At 41.6% G+C, this 23,674-nt stretch overlaps 1 long non-coding RNA gene and 1 other non-coding gene across 2 annotated transcripts in view; one reads left to right on the top strand and one right to left on the bottom strand.

Moving 5' to 3' along the window:
* LOC125098366 (uncharacterized) overlaps positions 1-23,674 on the bottom strand; it is a 51,028-nt gene that overhangs the window by 17,038 nt on the left and 10,316 nt on the right. The gene's annotated exons all lie outside the window — the stretch shown is intronic.
* LOC125099541 (small nucleolar RNA SNORA70) lies at positions 21,016-21,148 on the top strand. Its single transcript, XR_007127254.1, has one exon. It is a non-coding gene; the product is annotated as a small nucleolar RNA SNORA70 (small nucleolar RNA).

The raw sequence follows: 23,674 nt of genomic DNA, 5'->3' as shown, positions 1-23,674 counted from the left end.
CAATAGATAGATATGACAATACTTAGAGAAGGCAGGTATTTTTGAAAGAAAACAAAACAGACTAGAAAGAGTCAGGTGAGATTCGATGACAAGTCATAATCTACTTAAGGAAGCCCCCCCGTGATCTAGTTACCCTACCAGTCATTAATAGCCAGTCACACCTAAGTTGAGTCTGAGTTAAGGATGGAACATATATAGCAAACATCCTTCCACTTTCCCTTTCCAACCCTGTGGCAGACATTAATGATCAATCACATCACTTTCGTGGTAAACCTAGACTCAGTTTTCGAAAAATTTTCAGAACAATGCATCAGGCAGCTGGTAATATCAATCAGAACGAACAGAAAACTTGGAAATTCTCATCCTTCATTCAGAGTCTTTATAACATTTTCCTTTTAAAAATGGTCTGTCTGCTGGTCTGTCAGCTATTGCCACAAAAATTATATGCAAAAATGAAACAAAACAAAGAAACAAATATAAAACAAAATTCAGTGATTTAAAGAAACATTCATTTATTACCGCTAATGCATCTGCCAGTTTGGCTGATCTAGATGAGGCATGGCTAGAGCACCTCTGCTCCACCTGTCCCTCATTCTCCCTGGACCAATGGACTAGTCCAGGCACGTTCTTCTTATGAAATGACCAAAGCACAAAAGGGGCTACAGAAATGCATAGCCCAGGTTTGGAACTGGCACACTATCATTTCTATGCACAGGTCCCTGGCAAGAACAAATCACAAAGTTGGGCCCAAATTTAAGGACAAGGAGATACAGTTCAGCCTCTATAAGTCACCAGTAAAGGTGCAGAAGCAAGGGGTGACAGGAAATTGGGTACAATAAAGCAATCTACCAGAGGTCCTTGTCAAAGGTCATTGTCAGCTCACAATAAAATTGAGAGTAATCTCTAAGTTTCATTGCCAACAACCTTGAAAAATTCTGCCCTACTTTGTAAGGCACTGCATCTTGTCAACTAAGAAAGTTGATCCACATCAGAGGCCCATGGCAACAGTGCTGTCATCTAAAGACATCAATTTGTTTCCATTATTCAGTGCTATTTATGAAGGAAGTTCATACATTTAAATTTGTGATGTTGACAGTCTCAGGAAACAAATATAGCCTGATGGTAATAATAAGTCCTAGAACATATATGGTATTGTACATTTTTAGTTTACTGATGCCATGATTAAAAGAATTGCTAACAAAATATGTTTTAACCATATAATAGTATAAAAACATGCCACTTAACTATAAATCTTCACAACATGAAAAGAAACTATGTGATTTGGTGTTATATACTGCATTCATAATCACTATTTTGGCACCAGGTAGTAGAAAACTGTGACTACATTTACTGAATCCACCAATGCTATAAATGCGTTTGAATAATTTTTCTACCAAGAAAGCTACATTTCAGAACACTTCATGGTCCTGATTCCTTTTAACAAAGCTTAGTCTTAGTACTTGCATTAAAGATTGTCTTTCTTCTTTCTCCCTCCATGCTCAAATCTATAATCACCAGTGATCATGCAAGATGGGGAAAAGGGAAGGAAAAGTTGTTAGTTTAAAAAAACTAAGTGAGAGAATACTTTTAAGAGAAAAACTATCTTTCAATTATAACATCTTGGGTTGCCTCTTGGGTTGTTGTAGAAAGATATCCCTTGGGCGCCTGGGTGGCTCAGTGGGTTAAGCCGCTGCCTTCGGCTCAGGTCATGATCTCAGGGTCCTGGGATCGAGTCCTGCATCGGGCTCTCTGCTCGGCAGGGAGCCTGCTTCCCTCTCTCTCTCTCTGCCTGCCTCTCTGTCTACTTGTGGTCTCTCTCTGTCAAATCAATAAATAAAATCTTAAAAAAAAAAAAAAAAAAAGAAAGATATCCCTTAAGATTATGCAGGATGGTCCAGGAGTGAAGAAAAGAGAATTAAACTGTTCTGTGCAATAAGTAAGAAATTTTTGTGGAAGTGGGGGTGGTGGTGTCCGAGAACATAGTAGAAACTGGGGAAGAGATAAAAGAGGTTGAAGAGAGAAAAAGGGGTTCATGGAAGGAGACCAGAGAACAGATGGCTATGTGGAAGTCCAAAGTTGTGAGCATAGCTACTGATATTAAAGAAAAGGGGTAGCTGATATTCTATTTTAAATTGTTTGCTGGCTCTGCTGCAGTATCACACAAACCTGACATCAACCTCCAAGTCACTGGTAAAAATCTATAGTATATTTCATAAAAATCAGAAAAAGGAACTCTTCCTTTCAGGTTAACCAAAAGCAGAGAAAAGGAATTTCCACAAAAGATGAAATAAAGAAGCAGCAGAATTTGGTGGAAGCAGAAAACATGAGCAAGAGGTGACTAGACGAAATGAGAGCAGGGTTGCCAGGTAGAATAAATGACATCCATTTAAATTTTAATTTATGGTAACAAAATTTTTTGCAAGGTCTCAAATATTGCAGGGACATACTTATTCTTAAGAAATTAGTATTGTTATTTACTAAATCTAGCACCTCTAAATGTAAACCTCTTCTACAAAAAAATCCTCAGCTCTGTTGTAGCAAGTTTGTGCTTCCTTTTTTAACTTACAATGGGGTTTCAGGTCAGTTTTATTTAAATTCATTAAACATTATTCCCCACCTTCCAACAGACAGGAGGACCTGTGAAATTCCAGAGAAGTGAATAATACTAAACTTATCAATTGACCTTGTTATTAGCTATTAATCTATGTTAACCTAGTCACCTATTCCCCATGTATTTTTGGTATGATGATAGCACTTTAAAATGGGGACTATGCTCCCAGGGACTTTTGCCTCCTATGCAACAGAAAGAATATCAAGTAAAGACTAGAAGTAGACTTCTTTTTCTGGCATTATAGACAGATTAGATACTCTGAACAACCCTCACAACTGAATCAACTGAAATGCAGGATAAAATGTTTCTTAAAATATTTTAAATGTATCATTGAGCTGTCACAAAGGAATCTTAAAGAATCCAAAAATGAAATGAAAGCAAGAACTCTAGGTGGTAAGCAAATATGAAACTCTGCATGGAGAATCTGTACTAAATCCTAGAGACACATTTAATAAAACTGCAGAGTGCATGGCTGGTGGGGGTGTGTGTAAATCCTAGCTACTCCCCAAGACAGGGCATCAAATGGAAGATCCTGCACAAAGTTGAGATCACCAAGGCCTACACCCTCAGAAAAAATAATAAAAAACCAACCCCTGCATGCTAAAAGCGATAGTCCACCTCCACCTTGACACTGGGTGGAAAAGGAAAAAATATTCTCCTTGAGCTCTCATAACCACAGAGTGCTCTCATGGGTTCACAGTCTAAATTCACACCAACACTGTGGTCCAAACACCCAAGCAGAAAATTTCAAGTGGCCCCAACGCACTTCTGAAAAAGAACAATGACCGCAGCATGAAGTTGTTGAATCTCCCCGAAATCCATCCTGAAACCTAGCCAAACAAACAAAAAAGCCTTGCAAAGACTCCCCACCAAAAGTAGACCCATCCAAATAGAAATGTGGGGACCACCTGGTGAAGCTGAGAGGAGCCTTCCTTGGCTTCAAGTGTCAGTGCAAGAACTATCCAGGGGGATGGGAGAGGACCAACACTGGTACAGTGGGCTTTCCTTTCAGAATCTTAGAAATACCCCATCCTTTCTCCCCCGTGCTTTCCACTGGCACACCTGTGAGAAGCCAGCTGACATGGGAAGCTGTGTCAGCTTCCTATACTACAGAGCAAAGCAGGAGAGAGATGAAGAATAGTGGCACGGGCAACCACGAAAGCCATCCCTTTCCTTCTTGCTGTGGGGCAACACTTGTCAGTGACTATGAGGGGCAGAGCCTCTGAGACTACGTTGAACTCTTTGAAGTCATCTGGTTGGTACTGTGGCATAGCCTTGATGGGCACAGAAATTGGTATCAGAAGGGCGACTCTGCTAACAAGAAAAATGCCCTTAGTCGGTGACACTGGTTTTGTGATCAGTTGGTCAGCAGCAGGGAACCTGAGCAGAGTCCAGAAAGGCAATCTTTTTTATACATCAGGAAGCCTTTGGTGGAATCGTCACTATAGGAACCTGGAAGGCAGCTCATATATCTAGTGAATTTATAACCCTAGCAGAAAATTTCAGAAGACAAAATGTTAGCTATATGTTTTGGTTACAATTGGATGCATTCAATAAGGTGCCACAGGGAAGCAAGGAGCTTGGAGAAGATTTGGTTGGCTTTCAGAAAAGGATGAAAGAGAACACAGTCCACAAATTCAAGGATTCGTATGGTACAGGAGGCAACTGCCTCTCAACCCCAAACAGTAAAAGGTAACACTGAGCAAGTTTTGGCACACCAAAGCCAATTAAAGCTCAGCTTTGGGCCAAACATCTGGTCAAGTTATGGACATCTGAATTCAGAGATCAAATTTTTCAAAATAAGAATGGTGTCAGGGCGTAGAGTTTGAATTAACAGTGTGGTATTCAATAAACACTGTCATTGGAAAATTGGCTCAGGGAAAAGATACTGTGCCTATCTGAGATTTGAGGTTGTTTTTTAAAATAGAGATACTAAGATTAGAAAATGATGACCAACTTTTTGTAAATCTGAAAACCAGATGAAACATTTCAATCCCTGGTGGGGGGAGCAGTCCTTACCAACAATAACTGAAGAAATAGAAAATCTGGATAAATCCTATAACCATTATATAAATTTAATTAATATTTTAAAGCTACCCCCACCAAAAGTAGGCCCTGAGAGCTTCACAGGCATATTCTACTAAATATTCAAGTAAAAAATAACTCTTACATAAATTCTCTCAGAAAACATAAAATGAAGAAATGCTATTCAACTCATATGCTGTCATAATTTCATACCCAACTCACACAAAGACAGCAGAAGAAAGAAATCAATCACACAGGTCAGGATAAACTCATGAACACAAATGTAAATATCCTAAGGAAAATACTGTAACTTTGAAGCCCAAAATGTGTAAAATGATCATGTAATATGATCAAGTCAGTTTTCCTTCTCAGGAATAAAAGTCCAGCTTTAAATTAAACATAAAGTAATCTAAATGATCATTTCAATAGATGTACGAAAAGCATTCAATAAAATTCAATATCCACTCATGATTATCAAAAAGAAAACCTCAAGAAACCGGAACTAGAAAGTCTCTAACTTATTAAAGTATATCTAAAAATAACTATCAGCAAAGCATACTTAAACATAGTGCTTCCAGCATTTCACTGTCATACACTGTCTGGTAAAAGACATGGATGCCTATTTAATACAGTTCTATTTAACATTGTACTAGAGATCTTAGCCTGTATAGTAAGACAAGAAAAACAGACCAAAATGGATTTGAAAGGAATAAATATGTCAGTATTTGCATATCCTATTATTATCTATATAGCTGTCCAAAACAGCTGCAAAAATTCATTAGCAACAGAGCTTAATAATTCCTGTTTACAATGCCAATTGCATTGCTCTACACCCTCATCAATCAGTCAAAAAATCATAATTTTTAAGATACTTTTTTTTTAAAAAAAAGATGCTTTTAGCTAGGGAAAAAAGCTAACCAAAGAAGTAAAACATTTTACTGAAAAAAATTATAAAACTTTACTGCAGGACTGTGGGAGACCTAAACAAATGGAGAGATATGCAAGATTCTTGGATAGAAAGATTTAACATCATAATGCAGTTAATTCTCACCAAAGTGATATTTAGATTCACCTGTATACTTTTCAGAGCCCCAAAATATTGTTCAGAGAAACAAGCAAAAGGAAAACAACTAGGAAGAGGAAAGTTAACACAAATGTCAGGGTAGTTTCCTTTGGGTGGGGCTGAGAAGAGAATTAAATTCAGAAGAGGTTCACAGGAGGCTTCTGAAATCTTAGTTTCTGTTCCTTAAACCGAGACACAGGCCTTTGTTTTATTATTTTTCATTAAACTTTACATTTGAGTTTTACACACTTTGACTATGTTTCCAAATTGAGATTTAAAAAATAATATTAAATAACTTGCCCAAATTGTCTACCAGCCTATGGTTTCCCCCAAAATGCCTGGTAATGTTAACCTACTAGACTTGGTAAGTACAAGAGGGTCGACACTTCTTCTTCAACCTATTTTCTATTGCCTAGTATAGTACCTGAGATGGAAAAATAGCTCCATAAATATTTTTTTTTAATGAGTGAATAAACAAAGACTCATTAATCCCCTATACTGGCATGTATCCGTGCCAACGCCAATTATTCTCATCCTTAGAACTATGCTTCGTATTCATGTATCTCTAAGCCCTGCTGGTGTTCCTATTATTTCCTGCCCACTGTCTACTGGATTTCCTCTCTGCTGAAATGCTTGACTCACTTCCTCATATATGTTTAATGAAGTTGTCAGCAAAGCACTTTCTCATCAGACAGCCTGGCTTACGTTTTACTTAAGCATGCCTTATTAGCATGCCTAATTCTACTTCCAGAAAACACAGTTAATTAAACTACCAGATCTGTGAGTGTGGCCTGGCATCACTCTTGGCATTTAGTAGCATTTCTACACCAAGGGAAATTGAGGAACCCAGTCCTTCTGCTGGGACTTGAGTAGCATGGCAAAGGCCGGGCCTGTCCATGAGGAAGGAGCCAAGGCAATAGTTGGACGACTGTATGAGCTTGGGCTCAGACACAAGCAGCAACAGTGACTGGAGCCCATTCACTGCAGCCCTCCCCAAACAAATACCTGAGGTTCTGGGCTCAGTCCCCACAAAAAGCTGCCATTGCATTTTTAATGCATTTTTAAAAAGAGACTTACGGTATCACACTTCCCAGGGGTTCATGTTCATGAGTGGCTTTGGGATAAGGTGTCTTCTGATAACCTTGACAGAGTAACATTAAGCAACTTGGGGATTCTAGGCCTTTTGGGAGAGAAACTAGCACTATGGGACAGATGTGGCCAAGTTGACGTATATCCAGACTAGTTCACTCTCAGGCAGCCACACAGATCTGAGTCTATCAGAGGTTCCTCCTTCTACCATTCCTCCCCAAGCTTCCCTCCAGGTTCCAAGGCTACATGTGTAAATTAAGTTCTTCCATTAGGTCTCAAAACTCCCCTAGGAGTTTTGTGGTTCAGGGTTAATTAGATACAGAAACATAACAAATTCAGAGTAGGTAAGTAAACTTCATAGAATTCTAGTTCTTGGGTCTCAATTTCTTCCCAATGTGGTTTATGCCAGAATCATGATGTTGAGACCTCCAGCAATATGTCCTCCAAACAGCACCTGCAGTTTATGACCCTGGTGATAGAATTCAGCTGGTACTACTTTGCCTGACAATCCAAGCTGCCTCTCCCCCTAAAGATGTATAGCTTTGAGTATGGTCATGCAACCCCTCTTAGCCTCTCTTTTCTCATTTGTAAAATGGGGATCACACAGCCCTCCCTGTGGAGTTATTGAGAGGGTTAAGGATATGACATATATGAGATGAGTTACACAGAGTAGGTACCCAATAAATGGAAGCTATCTGTACTAATATTATCATTATTATCCCATTACCCTCTCACAATGTCTTCTGGCCTTGCAGAGATGATCTCTCCCTTCCTTCCCATAAGTGTTCAATGAGACATAAGCATTGACGACGCTGAAGACAGAATATTCTGGGTTCCAATTATGACTTTGCCAATTAATAGGGCTATGACCTTAAGCAAGTTACTTACACCTTCTTAAAATCCTTTGGAATAATAATAGTACCAGACTCAAAAAAATCCTTACCAGCTAATTCATGCAATCAGTTTCCTAGGTTCTATGTAAACAGTAATCATTATTATTACTCCCTCAATTCCTCAACTCCAATTCCTACTATCCCAATGGAGATATTTATACTAAGAAACAAATTATTAACAGATTCAACCCTAAGAATAGGTATTTGTTAACAAAGAGAAAGTTCTTGTTAGTGGGAACACCGGAAAGACACTTCTGAATAGGAGGCTCTCCCGGCCCCATGGGTCCTCTTTCCATACCCACAGGATTGAAAGCACAGCTTCGGAACTGCCCCTGACATCCAAGAGGAGCCTGACGCCTGCTCTGAATGCTGAGAGACCAAAAAGACTGTTCCTGTTCACAGTCTTAGAAGAGTACAACAGGGGTTTTTATTTTTTTTTTTAATTTTTTATTTTTTTTTAAATATTTATTTATTTATTTATTTGACAGAGAGAAATCACAAGTAAGCAGAGAGGCAGGCAGAGAGAGTGGAGGAAGCAGGCTCCCTGCTGAGCAGAAAGCCCGATGTGGGGCTCGAACCCAGGACCCGGGATCATGACCTGAGCCGAAGGCAGCGGCTTAACCCACTGAGCCACCCAGGCGCCCCACAACAGGGGTTTTTAAACAATTATGTCCTTGATATGATGGTCTCTCCAATTTTTTTTTTTTTTTTTTGGCAGTTGTTCCCTCTTCTTTTAATTTGGCCATTTAACATCTCTAATTAAAGTTACTTCTGTAACCCAAAACCACTGTGAATGTATCTTGCATATCTACCCTGGGGACACATACACACAGGGTATTGCCAAGGCTCACTTTGAGCAGTGCCCCTGTGCCTTGTGGGAAATGGAATGTTGCGGGTGGGGGGACGTACTGGTGGGGGTGTCTTTGAGGCTATTTGAGGGCCGGCTGATCTGCATGAGCAACAACAGTGACTTTTTTTTTTTAAGATTTTATTTATTTATTTGAAAGAGACAGAGAGCGCACCCGCACAAACAGGCAGAGCGGTAGGCAGAGAGAGAGGGAGAGAGCGAAGCAGCCCCCTGCTGAGCAGGGAGCCTGATGCCAGACTGAACCCCAAGTCCCTGGGGTCATGACCCAAAGGCAGACGTTTAACTGACTGAGCCACCCAGGTGCCCCAACAACAGTGACTCTTACAGCACTTTTCTTTCATAGTAAAATTCCTTAATATTTGTAATAAACTAATTGGGGGATCATCTATTTATTGAGTATACACACACACTGGATATTGCCTCCACAATGCTCATTCAGTTACCACAACACACCCAGGACCCAGCACCATACTGCCCACCAAGTATGTACTCAATAAATATCTCCTGACTGAAGGAGCAAATCTGAAGTTTCCAATGCAAGGAGATTCTTTATGTCCCTCTCTCCTTTGGAATAAATTCAATTGATGGGTTAGCATTTTAGGGGCCAATAATTCAGAACTATTGAGAGAGAGGAGGAAAAAAGGAATCAGCTTTATTACTTATATAACTGGATTGAAGCGTGTGGCCTAGATGTGTAACTACAATGACTTAGCAGCAGCCACTCCTCATCCCCAGCTGAGCCATCAGAGGCCTCCTTGACTGGGTCAGGGAAAACAGTATATAGCAGAAAGCAGACCAAAATAAGTCTATTCTATAGACAGGGTCTCCAAAGAGACTGAAAAGTGGAGGGTGGCTGGCCAAGCCACAAGTATTGAGTGCTTCCCAAAGGCAATCAATAATTGCCTCCTCCCACCTGCTATGCATGGGGAGAAATGAGTGGAGTGATGGATTAAGAACAAGGCCAGATGCATCATTTCCAACTGGAAAGACCTGCCTCCATCAGCAAGCCATTAACATGGGTCCAGTGAGCCCCAGACTGTGGTCATGATGCTGAGTCTACAAAGGGCCAGCAAACTCATCGTGACAGGTGACCAAGAAAGGACCACCCAGACCTGGCCTGGGCTTCCCCTCAGGAGACAGGGAGAATGAGGCTTTCACGCTGTGAGTCCTTAGTGCCATCAGAGACAGAAACACACACACACACACACACACACACACACACACACACACACACACAGTACTATCACTTTTCCTAGAACCCTGCCTAGCCAGCTTGGAAAGTATCCCCAGGTTTCTATGTAAATAGCACTTGGAACAGTTGAGACAATGGTCCCATCCTGAAGATAAAGTGACAGCTTAGGCTTTTCTGGAACTGGGACTCTTTTTTTTTTTTTTTTTAAAGATTTTATTTATTTATTTGACAGAGAGAGATCACAAGTAGGCAGAGAGGCAGGCAGAGAGAGAGGGGGAAGCAGGCTCCCCGCCGAGCAGAGAGCCCGACATGGGGCTCGATCGAGGACCCTGAGACCATGACCTGAGCCGAAAGCAAAGACCCAATCCACTGAGCCACCCAGGCACCCCTGGAAATGGGACTCTTATCAAAGATCCCTGAGGAGGGGGGAGGGAGCAGGGCATGTCCTACATACTGTCCAGAGGCATTCCTCATCTCCCTTCCCCTATACCTCTCTCTCATTTCTCTCCCTCTCTTCTGGCAGGAGGGCTCCCCCACAAAGTTCCCAGTGCTCTCACTAGCTCCCGGAGCCCACTCAGATCTGGTGTCCCTGAAGTGTCCCCCAAATCACAAAATTAAGTCTCACTTTTTTGCATCATTATTCTCATCCCCCAAACTCAGTCTCCCTCAGGAAAGCTAAACGAGGAACTGGGATGAAAACCTCTCATTGAATTAGTTCACACAAAAGTTCCCCTTTTTTTGTCCAAAACACAACTGAGTAGAATGTCACCAAAGGTGTGTCCCTTCTTTGCCTCTGCACATAGTCACATCTGAATGTCATTCCTGGAATACTGTTGCAAGCAGCAATCTCATGGGAAACTAGCCTTGGCAGATGCTGAAACTGGCCTTGGGCTGAAGCTGATGTGGAAGAGAGCAGAACAAAAGATGAAAGGAATCTGGGTCCTGAAAGACACAACGGAGCTGATGATTGTAACATGCCTGAAGGCTGCCCTTTTCTTCCTATAGATTTCTCCTTTGTAACATAGGAAATTTCTTATTGTTTAAGGGCCAGGATTAGGAGAAAGTGAGTAAACAAAGCAGGTACAAGATCAGATTCTGTTGATATTTTATTCATCACAGATTTTTTCGCATTAATGCTGAAATTTTAAAATGCTATAAATGCTATAAATTAAAATGCTATAAATGCTATAAATCTGTATTACTGTTTTTTGGTGTCCCTCTCCCAAAAGTGCACCCAAGACAAGTTCCTTAGCTGCACCCCTCAAGTGCTGACCCAGCTACTTTCAACTGCAATTTTTGTTACTTGCAGTCAAAGTCACATTCAAAGTGGAAAAAAAAAAAAAGAGTTTGATAAAAAGCTGTCAGGGAAATTTGTTATCCATATGGGATAAATGTTTGAGTAAGATGCTTACTTCAGACAGACCCCAGGAAAAGCCCATATGCTAGCACTGCATTGTGGGAGAAAGGGAGAGCTAATGCATGGAGGGGAGTTACTGAACTGGCCACAGCTTTGCAACCAACACAGCTCATTGCTTGGTCTCACAGGATGTCTCCAAGAAGGCCATATGAAACCACTGCATCTTGGAAATCCATGAGAAGAGGATAGGCAAGGAAACAGACAGCTGCATTTCCTCTTTCCCTCTTCTCTTTCTTGACAGAAGTCCACCTGCTAGGGCTTTCACTCTCTTCCACTTCCTTATTTTGCCCACTCTGGTCAGCCACTGGAGAAATCTGAGCCTCCATAGGTCCCATCTAACCAGGGTGCCATTATGACAGACTCTCCTTGTCAGTCAGTGCTGCACAAGGGGCTCCTCAGGCTATGGCATCAGTGGCCATGGCTTTATGCCCATGAGAGCAAAGTGAGCCATTGCTACGGTCCCACTGTCCAGGAAGCAGAGCAGGTGGCCAGCATCCTGGCTGAGCCTGGTCGATCTAGATCCCTACTTCTCCTTTTAGGTAAAACTAATTTCTAGGGCACTAAAGACCTATTTAAAGAACAATAAACCATAAAAGTACTAGAAGAAAATAAAAGTGTGCTTCTATTATTTGGGTTAAGACGGACTTCCTTAAACAAGACACAAAAAAGCAAAATCATAAGAAAAAGCCTTACTAACATAACTGTACCAAGAATTAAGCTTTGTGTAAATAATTTCTTGACTGGGACAATTGTGCCCCCTAAGGAACATCTGGCAACACCTGTAAACATTTTTGCTCACCAAAACTGGCGAGGGTAGTTTGGATATTACTGACATCTAATGTACTGAGGCAGGGTCACTGCTAAATATCCTACAGTGCACAGGACAACCCCACATCAAAGAATTATCTAGCCCAATATTTCAACAGTGCAGAGGTTGAAAAAGCCAACCATAAACAAAGTTAATAGGCAAGTTAAAGACCAAGAAAAGTTGTCTGGCATATATATATCCCCAATAAAAGATTAGTTTGAGATGGAGAGAGAATTACAAATCAATACCCAAAAAAAATTCAACAGAAAAAAGTGAGATCATTTCTTATCCTTTTAATTAGTAAAAATTTTCTTAGACCCAATAATATCAAATGATAATGAGACTATAGGATTGGAAGACTCTCATATCCTCCTGGCAACTGTGTAAGTAAGTACAACTGCCCAGTACAGAAAGATATTCAACAGAATATTTTAAAATCTGGGATACTCCTATCACACCAGCTGAACATCTGCAAAAGTGAGGTGTGCCCCTTTTAGGTCTATTCCTTAGAGCACCTAGTGAGAGGTCCTCCATGCGTTTCCTCTCTTCATGATGATGGAATTTAGAGCTACCTTTGACCTAGCTTCAATCATGCCTAGAAGGCTAGGACAGCAGGAAGGTCTGTGATTGGCCGCATGGACAAAGCCATCTTTTTACCTGAACTGTTCACCTTGGGACCATTATGTGAGAGAACATACATGTCAACTTTCTTTAAAAGTTTAAACTATATTTGGGGGCCCCTCTGCAGAAATAGCTTTCTTTACTCTAACAAAGACATTGTATCTGGGTGCAGTGTGTGTAAAAGCAAAGGAAAAGGTCTGGAAGACTATACACGGAACTCAGGAGTTTCCTTGTGGCTGGGGGATGGGTTTGGGAATCAGCCGTCAAAGAACTCTTTCTGTGATGTTTTTCTTTTAAATAAGAGACAACAGTCACACACAGTGCATTTTAAAAACTGTGCATTTTTAAAACAATTTACCAGATTATGTTGCCAAAGCACATTCAACAAACAGCAACAACTAGTAGTAAGAGGCAGATGCAAGATAATAGAAGCATATATTTGCACTCAGGAGACCCAGGTCTGCAGCTATGTTCCAAAGTCTGTTTGCTGCCAGACCTTGGTCAAGCTGCTTCATCTCTGAGGCTAAGCCTTTTCATGTATAGCATAAAGACAATAACACCTGCCTCACAAAACTGTTGTGAGGAATAAAAAGAAGCATGTGTGTAAAATTCTTAGAATGGTGCCTGGTCTTTGGAAAACACTCAATAAATGAAATGGTTGTTGTTGTTGTTGTTGTTGTTGTTGTAGGATATGTGTGAAAAGCAAAAGAAAAGCTCTCTATTCTGCTAGAAATATATACATGAGAATAAAAATAAAGGGGTATATAGCTGGTAAGGAAAGAAGAATGAAACAAAATTCAGCCCCACTTAACATGCATACATTGAGCACATATTATGTGCTAACAGGTCAGGAGGGGGTTAGTACAGGCAAGCAGGAGGCCATGTGCAAATAGATGAAACAGGGAACCACATCCTGTTCATGGAATCTCAACATGAAAGTAGGAGGGCTGAAGGGTGAGGAAGTAGGAGGGGTGAGCGGCCAAAAAAGGAGGGGCTTTGAATGCCCTGCTGGAGAATCTAGTAACATTGTGGAGCCATGGTGGGTGTGCAGGGGACATGGCTGGGAAGCCAGAGAAACAGGAGAGGCTACTGCTGAAGTTACATCAGTGAGCATAGGAAGAGCAAAGGCGACCCAGAAGAAAGGCTATTTAGGTGGCAAAAGCCAGTAAGAGATGATCTACTAGACTTGGGGGAAGAGACAAGGAGCTGAGGAGGACACACTGGCTTTCTAGTGGTGATGACTGATTGCACCTCTGAACTACAGAGATCAGGAGGTGGCTGCCTCCCCAGCAGGAGGAGGGTCTTTTCACAAAGCCATCCAATTCCCTGGCTACCAGGTCTGAGAGTGTGAATGCTTGGGTGGCACTGCCAGATCCTGCGGAGGGATGCTCACAGGCACGATCAGGAATACCTTAGAGGAGGAGAAAGACAGCTGCTGGCCTCTGCCCTCCACAGACCCCTGGAAAGTGGCATCTGTCTCACAGCCAGTAATCTAGGGCTTCCATATACCCTAGAATGGCCCAAGTCCACGTCTCAGCTCATCTCTGTCTTTCACGGGCATTTCTAGCTGCATTTAAGCCTTACAGGTTGCAAAGGCTAGAGAGACAAAAGATGGAAATGTGTTACCCTATATTAGAGTCCCTGGTATCTATGTGCTCAATCGCTCATATTTTCAATTAAACCATGAGGAAATAATTATGCAAACCAGAACTTCACCATCCATAGGGAAATGATTTAGTTTATTATCCTTGAGAGGTTTGTACCAGGGCATCTAAATCTTTAGATAAGGAGCTAATTTAATTTTGGTACCCCTTCTGCTAAGATTTCATACTCTGGGGTAATATATCAAATAAAAAAAGAGAGAGAGAGAGAGAAAGAAAACATGTGAGATCTCTGGGTCAAGAAAATTATCATGATTATTAATAAATAGAAAGGTGACTGTTATACCTCAAAAGTCTACAAAGTTCTTTCTCACATGCATTTCCTCTTAAAGAATACACATTTATTCTTAAAGATAATAGGAAGCAAAAATTTCAAAAACACAACACCTGAGTTATACTTGAGGCCAACTATTCTAGGAAAATTCCTTATTTTTATACGTTTATATCACCAAATTTATAACAACTTGAATCATAGAGTTTTCAAGCTGAAAAAGACCATTGCACAGAACTACACTCACTTCAGAGGTGAAATGAAGGCTCCAAGTAGAGCAATAGCTTGGTGAAGCTCACTCAGTTGGTTAGCAGTGCAGCTGGGGTGAGGACCCAGGTTTTCTATTCTCAATCCAGCATTTTCTCCTCTAAACTATACTATCTCCATTCCTGACATCTAGCCATTTGTTTAAAAATTAAATGTTAGGGGCGCCTGGGTGGCTCAGTGGGTTAAGCCGCTGCCTTCGGCTCAGGTCATGATCCCAGGTCCTGGGTTCAAGCCCCACATGGGGCTGTCTGCTCAGTGGGGAGCCTGCTTCCTCCTCTCTCTCTGCCTGCCTCTCTGCCTACTTGTGATTTCTCTCTGTCAAATTAAAAAAAAAAACTGTATAAAAAAAAATTAAATGTTAATTAGAATTTAGATTCTAGGGGCACCTGGGCGGCTCAGTTGGTTAAGTGTCCAACTCATGATCTCAGCTCAGGTCATGATCTCGGAGTGAGTTCGAGCCCCACATAGGGCTCCACACTGGACGTGGAGCCTACTTAAAAAAAAAAAAATTAGATTACGGGCATTGGGGAGGGTATGTGCTATGATGAGTGTTGTGAAGTGTGTTTAAGCCCCGATGATTCACAGACCTATGCCTCTGGGGCAAATATGTTATATGTTAATAAAAATAATTTAAAGAAAATAGATTCTAGCACTTTTCATGTTATATGGAAATTTTTGTGTTCTTCACATCTGTCTTTCCAACAGACTGAGTTCTGAGAACCAAAAGTACATATTATTTATTTTTTACATATGCCTATTGCCCAACAAAGGCTCTGTGAAGTAGTTAGCACACACCAACAAAATCTTGTTGAATTGATTACTCTGTTCTCAGTGGTACCATGAATATTTGCTGCCGGTCCTTCCTATCAAAATCTAGCATGTTCTGGGTTGATTTTATGTCTTTACAATTGTCTACATCTCACTACTTCTTTTTGTTCTATTTATGTACTTCAAGTGGAAAAGGCAAAACCTGACCTCTTTTCTTATCCCCCAGGCTCCTCTTCTTTATTAAGCTGAAATCAAAAATATTAAACCACAAAAAAGGCTTTTGGTTCATGCCCCTCCTCCTGTAGATAGCAACGAGCACAGATGTTCTTTCATTGGATTTGATTAATTCTTTCATAATGGAATAAAAATTAACTTCACAGAAACAGTACATACAGCCAGAGGTAATTCAATGCCTAATGAATGAAATATTATATAACCAAACAGCTTAAGTGGCTATTCTTGATTCAAAAGGCACAGCCTCTCTATTTTACAACATTTAATTTCCTCTCATTCTTTCTAATTTTGTCATTGTGTAGTAATTACTACTCTTTGAAAACCATGCCTTCCGCTCATCCCATTCCCACCCTTGTAAATGAACCCCGCCCACCCACACTAGACTTCACTGGGCTTGATTTGAAAAGTCACCACACACAAAAGCAGGTCATCTCTGTCTCCAGGATGCTCCCAGGACCCCTCCTGCTTTCCCATCCCTCAATTTCTCCCACTCAGTTTCCAGGTTCCTCCACACCCTGACATTTGGGATTTGTGCCGTGGCCCCATACTTTCACAGTAATGTGGACAGATGTTTCAGTTTGGACTTGCTGTCCCTCCAGGATGGAATTTCTCAGCTCTGCCTTCTTGCTCCCCTCTTTGACAGCCAGAAAGCAGAATTCTGCCTCTGGCCACAGCACTCTTGGGAACACAAGCTCCAAAAAGCCCCCATCTCACAGAGGAGGGAGCCTAGCAGGCATCAACATTGCTCACATTCCTATTTCCACTCATGAACCCCACATAATCTTAAATGCTCCCCCTCATCACCTTCCCTAAAACCTTAGCCTATAAAGCTCTGTACCCCCATACCTTGCCTCTCCCATCCTCCCCTTTCCTTGGAGAGACTGCCTCTCCCATGATGACACCCATGGCCCTTTGCAGGGTTGGGGGTGGCTATGGGTGCTCCTCACTGATCTCTTCCACTTCGAGACCATTGTCCACATGCACCCTCTCATTAAAGGGCTGTTCCACCAAGGTCCTGCCTTCTGACCACTTATTCCCTTTGTCATCAACATTTTTCCCTACTTCCTGGTTACTCCCTCTCATGCATTAAAGTACTTTAAGTAGCTAGATCACTAGAAATTGTTCTCACCCCACGCTGTTTCTCTGTTAGAGTTATAACTCAAAATCTCAGTCCCGCCCAAGCTCTCTCTTCCCAGGTTCTCTGTGGTCATTCCCACCATCTCTGTTCTTCAGATCCTTTAGGACCTGGGCCATCAAACCACACCCTTCTTTATGCAACAGTCTCTCCTCCCATTATGCTACTTTGATTCCAACTTCCTAAGGGATCTCCACCTTCCCTTCTTCTCTGTGCTCTCATACCCTGCCTAACCCTAGGTTAATCAAGCTATCTGATGTTAAATACTGCTAGAGAAAATCCTGTGTGCTGTGGTAGTATTTTCTCTTTTGTCATGCACCTCTGTTCCTCTCCTTCCTCTGGCCACCTCCATGGAATGAAAGCCAAGGGTCCGTTCTCAGTCTTTGCCTTACCTAACGTGACCTCCAACACACCCCATGTTTTGGCTTTCCTCCTACCTCGCAGCTGCTCCCTTGTCATCTCTCTGACCTCTCCTGGAGCTGCATCAGGGCTTGGTCTTCAGCCCCTATCTCCTTCCTCCCCCTTACCTATACTTACTGCTTAGGTAACCATCTGAGCTCACTGCTTTAAATACCGCCTCCATGCTGACGACTCCCAGATGTGTATGTCTAGCCTGGATTCCAGAACAGCCTTATTGAATTTTTGCCTAGGCTACCTCAAAGGCATCTTGTATTTCATATGTCCCAAGCCCAGTCTTCCACCTCCCCACTGAGCCCCACCTTTTTTTGGGATTCGTGCAGTCTGCCCATTCAATAAAAGGCAGCTATCATTCTCTCTCTTGGATCAAAAACTTGACTGACAATTTCTGCTAAACCTCTACTTCACCTCTTCTGTCAGCTAATCCTGTCAGCTCTCCCTCCCAGTCTCCTTTCCATAGGAGGGCACTGGAGAGCATCACCCTCTTGATATCCTTTCATCTCAACCATTCATAACATCATTTATATACAATGGTCAGGAGGCAACTGGTTTGCAATGGTTCTCAGCGTTGGCTGTACATGGGAATCATCTGGGGTGGCACTGCCTTTAAATATTCTGGTGTCCACATCCCACCCCCAGAGATTCTTATTTAAATGACCTGGGGTATGGCCTGAAACTTTTAAAAGTCACTCCTGGGAGCAGGGCAGGGGAATTGGCTAAATGGGTAATGGGTATTAAGGAAGGCACTTGTGAGGAGGACTGGGTGTTATATGGAAGGGATGAATCACTAAATTCTACTCCAGAAACAATACTACACTACATGTTAACTAACTACAATCTAAATAAAAATCTGGAGGGGGGGCTCCAAAAAATAAATAATAAGATCCAGAAAATAAATAAATAATAAGATCCACTCTTGGCCCCCACCCAGGTGGTTCTAATGAGCTACTAAGTTTTCTAGCCACTGTGCTAGGGCTTTAAAAAGAGAGACCTGGTGAAAACCATTAGTTTATGAAGTAGATTTCAGAATCAGTATCACACACTAAAAATAATATCCCCAAATCAAAATAAATAGTAGGCAGAGAGGCAGGCAGAGAGAGAGAGGGGAAAGCAGGCTGCCCGCCGAGCAGAGAGCCCGATGTGGGGCTGGATCCCAGGATCCTGGGATCATGACCTGAGCCGAAGGCAGAGGCCCAACCCTCTGAGCCACCCAGGCATCCCTATTTCTCATTTTTTTTTTAAAGATTTTTATTTATTTATTTATTTGACAGAGAGAGATCACAAGTAGGCAGAGAGGCAGGCAGAGAGAGAGAGAGGAAGGGAAGCGGGCTCCCTCCTGAGCAGAGAGCCCCATGTGGGGCTCGATCCCAGGACTCCAGGATCATGACCCGAGCTGAAGGCAGAGGCTTAACCCACTGAGCCACCCAGATGCGCCCCCTATTTCTCATTTTTATAAGAATCTTTTTTATTCATTTTAAATAGTGATCATTTGGTGAGAAAACCTTATCACTGGCTAAAAAATTGGCCAGAATATCACCAGATCTCAGTTCTGGATCTTCGGTTTTCTTTTCAAGCACATTTTTCTGTGAATTTTGAGGGAAATGAGCTGAGAAGCTCATCACAGTTTTAGGCCGGGTTGAAGGAGTTTAACAATTTAACAAGGTTGGTTTCATCACTTGACTTTCTTTTTCAATTTTTGCTCACTTTTCTTGGCTTCTCATGGGTGACCCGTCTGCAGTTTTTTAGTGCTAAGTTAACAAACAAGAGGAAAGAGAGAATTGGGAAGTAAAGAAAGATCACTAAAAAAACACTCAAGAAGTGGTGGGGTGGGGAAGAAGGAGAAAGGAAGAGGCAAAGGAGGCCCCAGGGCCTGGTACCTCTTCTCAGTTCCCACGATGGGGTGGGGTAGGGGGAGCAGGTAAACATCTAGTAGACCCTGTGAGTTGTGGGGGGACCCCACAACACAACTGAATCTAACAGTTCTCTTCCCCACCCTAATTTCTATTTTCTTCTGATCAAAATTTGTAAATATTTCCACCTGTTTAATGGAATTCATGAACACCCCAGATTAACCCAAAAATACAGACTGAGTTACCTGATTTTCTTATTAAATTCTTCTCCTGGCACTCATTGTTCCAGGGACACCAGAACATGTTTATCTTAATCTCAGTCTGAAACCTGAATCCTATTTCTTTCAAAACATGTCAACTAGAGCGGTGCCTGGGTGACTCAGTGGGTTAAACCTCTGCCTTCGGCTCAGGTCATGATCTCAGGGTCCTGGTATAGAATCCTGCATCGGGCTCTCTGCTCAGCGGGGAGCCTGCTTCCTCTCCCTGCCTCTCTGCCTACTTGTGATCTCTGTCTGTCAAATAATTAAATAAAATCTTTAAAAAACAACACAAACAACACATGTCAACCAGAGAACTACGCAAATCAATGAAAACACCTTCTTAAAACAAAAAAAAAAATCCCTATAAGAATATGGAGCAAATTCAATTTTGTGGTGCATTTTGCTTATTTGTTTTATTTTATTTTTATACTTATTTTACTACCCTTGCACTTCAAGCTGGAATTATGAGTACACTTCTCAGATTATTTTAAGCAAATGAGAAAAGATTCATTACACCATGAAAACAAATATCAAAATATCTCCTATGGTCGCAATGTTCATATCTGCACATTTAACTATAATCCTACATAGGATCAGTAATACTTGGGTGTTTTTTTTTTCAATTATTTGTAATTGGACTTGTAAAACATGGAATTTTTCAATTTTTGAAGAACCTTCTAAAAAAAAGAAGCCGCCTCTCTCCAGTGTTACATATAAAAGACCTCTTTGTCACCTTCTCCCATGGAATCGGAACAGACCAACCCTACCTTCTCTCCTCTAACAAGGTAATGATGGTTTGTCCGGGAAATCTAAATCTGGCCCCAGGCAGCCTAGTGATTTTCCAGACAGAAGCAAAGGGAGAAAGCAGCTCGAAGAGAGGCTTTGTGTCCCTCCGCTGGGCTCCTGCAGCCGGCAGAACTGGGGGAAGTCTGCCACCTAGTGGAAGGTCGAGGCCAAGGCTGGTTTCTTGAAATAGTCTTTTGCCAGGGCCTCGTGGCTGTCAAGAACCGCTTCTATAAATGGAGCCCTGGGGCTGTAGCTTCCGTTCGGGACATGGTGTACTATCCAGAGAATACCCAGCACCATCTACAAACAATATGCAAACCCAAGACACAAAACGTTCCTTCCTATAAATGAAAACTACACAGTGGAGCCCTATATAAAGCCTCTTCATAAAGTGGTGCCTCATGAGGTATTGTTTTACTTAACCATCCCATCCCATTGCCACAGTGATTACTAATGTATTCTGTGTGTCTTTTCCTACACAGTGAAAACACAAGGTGGGAAGTATACTTAACCCCCATTATTATGATTAAAGTTGTACATGTGAATTTTCTGCACAGAGAGTGTTTTCCGGCTGTTCATACCTGCAATAATTTATCCCAGTTTATGGATGCCACTCAAAAATGACTGACATTTTCAAATAAAGTTAAGAGACTGGGAGCTGGATCCCAGGCCAGGCCATGCAGATATGTTTGTGTTCTCTTGTTTTGGTCCCATTTCTCACAGTATTTTGCTTTATGTTTTAAATGCTTGTTTTAAATTTATGTTAAAGTAGCACATGTCCGCAGCCAATTAAGCCAACTGTGCTCTTTCTCCATGGGGGCCAGTGTGCCATGGCTGCAAATGGTAGCCTCCCTGGTAGTGTATACAGCCTGTTGATTTTATGGGTTACCCGAAGGGACCTTGGAGATAGCCCTTTCCAGTAGACATTGAGGTCTGACCACAAGTTATCTCCAATCTAGGCTGCAGACAGGTATGTGGGGTACCTGTGAAAAGCCCCAGGGCACAGTAGCCAAGGTCTAGATTGGTCAAGTCATCGTGTCCATCTGTACCAAGATGCAGAACAAGGAACATGTGACTGAGGCCCTACACAGGGCCAAGTTCAAGTTCCCTGGTCACCAGAATATCCAGATCTCCAAGAAGTGGGGCTTTACTAAGTTTAATGAGGATGAATTTGAAGACATGGTAGCTGAAAAGTGACTCATCCCAGATGGCTGCAGCGTCAAATTCATCCTTAATTGTGGCCCCTTGGACAAATGGAGGGCTCTGCACTCATGAGAACCTCAGCACTGCCCCCTCCCTATCCATGCCCACCAATACATCCTACATCCTGTCAAAAAATAAAGTAGCACATGGATAGGTACCTATTTGAAGGCATCAGTCCCCTGTTCTATCCCTTCCTTCTGAAAGTCCTATTCCCTAGAAGTAACTACTTGTTGGTCTGTTAAATGCTTCTTTTGCTATGTTCCTCATAATCTCAAAATAAAATGTGTTTGCTGCTATGACCGGATCTATTGGTGGTGGACTATTTCGGTTTGTGTTCCCTCTGAAGTATACCACAAGGTAAGGTATTCCTGGACAGGATGGGGAAATACAATGAGGCAGGGAAGGAAGCCAGGAAAGGGTAGGCATCAAACCAGCTGCCACTGTAGGAACCTAGAGCTAGAGCCCAGTGCAGAAATGGGAGCCAGTGAAAAACTGAGCGCAGTATCAGCAGTTTAGAGCTACTCTTGTCAAATGGGCAGCCAGGTGAGCTCCAGCAGCAGGAGAAACTCCAAAGCAAAGAAATGCAGAAGCTTAATTGGACACAGGGCCACTGTGTGCAGTTGTGGTCAGGGTCAGGTATCTGGGCAGGGCACCGTTGGCACCCACTAAGGCCATCTTACCTAAATGGGTAGGTCCTTAGCACACAGTCACCCCCCCTTCCCATCTTTCCAATTCATCATTTTTAGTCCTTCCTTGGAAACCTATGTCACTTAAAGGATATACTAACAGCTTTCTTTTTTGTTCCCATCCACACTAAGCAGTATCCTCAAACATGAAGACTTTAGGGCCCCCATACTTCCCTTGAGCCCCTCCTCCTCTCTCCAACCTCTCCACTTCTGATTATATTTGCTTTCTCATTTACCTTATTCGATAGCTATATTTAAGTCCCAAATGCTCAGCCTATAGATTCCAAAAGCATACAGATGAGTTGGTACAGTATTTTTCACTGTAGAGCTAGTGTTCTCTATCATTACATTTCCTTTGTATTTGAGCTTTTTCATGTTTCCTGAATTTCTAACTACTAATTCTTGCATCTTTTGTTTGCCTTTATTTTATATTGACATTTCCCTCTGACCTCTTGTGCCACTCAGGGATCGAGTACTCTTTTGAGCCCCTAGTTCTCTATAGAGCCTCTCTGCAAGCCCTCCGTCATCCTGCTCCATTCTGGAGTCCTTCTCTCCACCTGCTGCCATCTTGAGAGCCCCTGGTATTGCTTTCCCATGATGGAGCCACTGTTGCCTGTATTCCATTCCCTCTTTTTTCTTGGTATTCTCACTTTGCTTGAATATATCCTAAAGAGCTGTGTGGGAAGTAAATTTCCTTTCACTTTGGGCATTTATTTTTCTTATCTTTAGCTTAGTAAATTATGCTTTTAATTCTAAGTTAAAAGTCACTTTTCTACTTTCTAGGGCTACAGTTACAAAATCTGATGTTTCTTATTCCTTTGCAGATGATCTGTGTCTCCCTGACCACCTCAGAAGCTTTTAAGATTGTTTCTGGCTTTTCTAATTTCTAATATAATCTCATATTGCTGTTTACAGTTTTAAAGATTATAAAAATAAAACATCTGTAAAGTATGGTGTTTTTTGGCTATGTTATGGGTTTTTGTTGGTTTCGTACATATTGCTATCAAACTACAAAACACTATTGAGAGGTTTTTAAAATTAATACATGGAAAGGTATGCCTTTTTCATGGGTCAAAAAATGTAATATCTCCCCAAATTAATCTATACATTTCATATAATACCCAATCAAATTTACCACAGGCTTTATTGTAGATATTGAGAAGCTAATTCCAAATTTCTTATGGAAATGCAAGGGACCTAAAATAGCCAAATCAACCTTGAAAAAGAAGAAGAATGTTGGATGATTTACTGTACTTGATTTCAAGACTTACAAAGCCATGGTAACAAAGACAGTGTCATGCTGACTTAAAATACACAAGTAGATCAACAGAACAGAAGAGAGTCCAACAATAGAAGCGCATATCTATGGACAAATAATTTTCAACAAGGTACAAAGGCTATTCAGTAAAGAAAAAATGGTTCTTTCAACAAATGGTATGAGAACAATTGAATATCCATTTGCAAAACCATGAACTTTAAACCGTACCTTGCATCATTTATAAAAAAATTAACCCAAAACAGGTCATAGACCCAAATTTAAAGGCCTTTA

Source organism: Lutra lutra, chromosome 4, assembly GCF_902655055.1.
Source record: "Lutra lutra chromosome 4, mLutLut1.2, whole genome shotgun sequence".
NCBI classification, from domain to species: domain Eukaryota; kingdom Metazoa; phylum Chordata; class Mammalia; order Carnivora; family Mustelidae; genus Lutra; species Lutra lutra.
The sequence above is the reverse complement of the archived record's forward strand: the minus strand, read 5'-3'. Positions and strand labels throughout refer to the sequence as shown.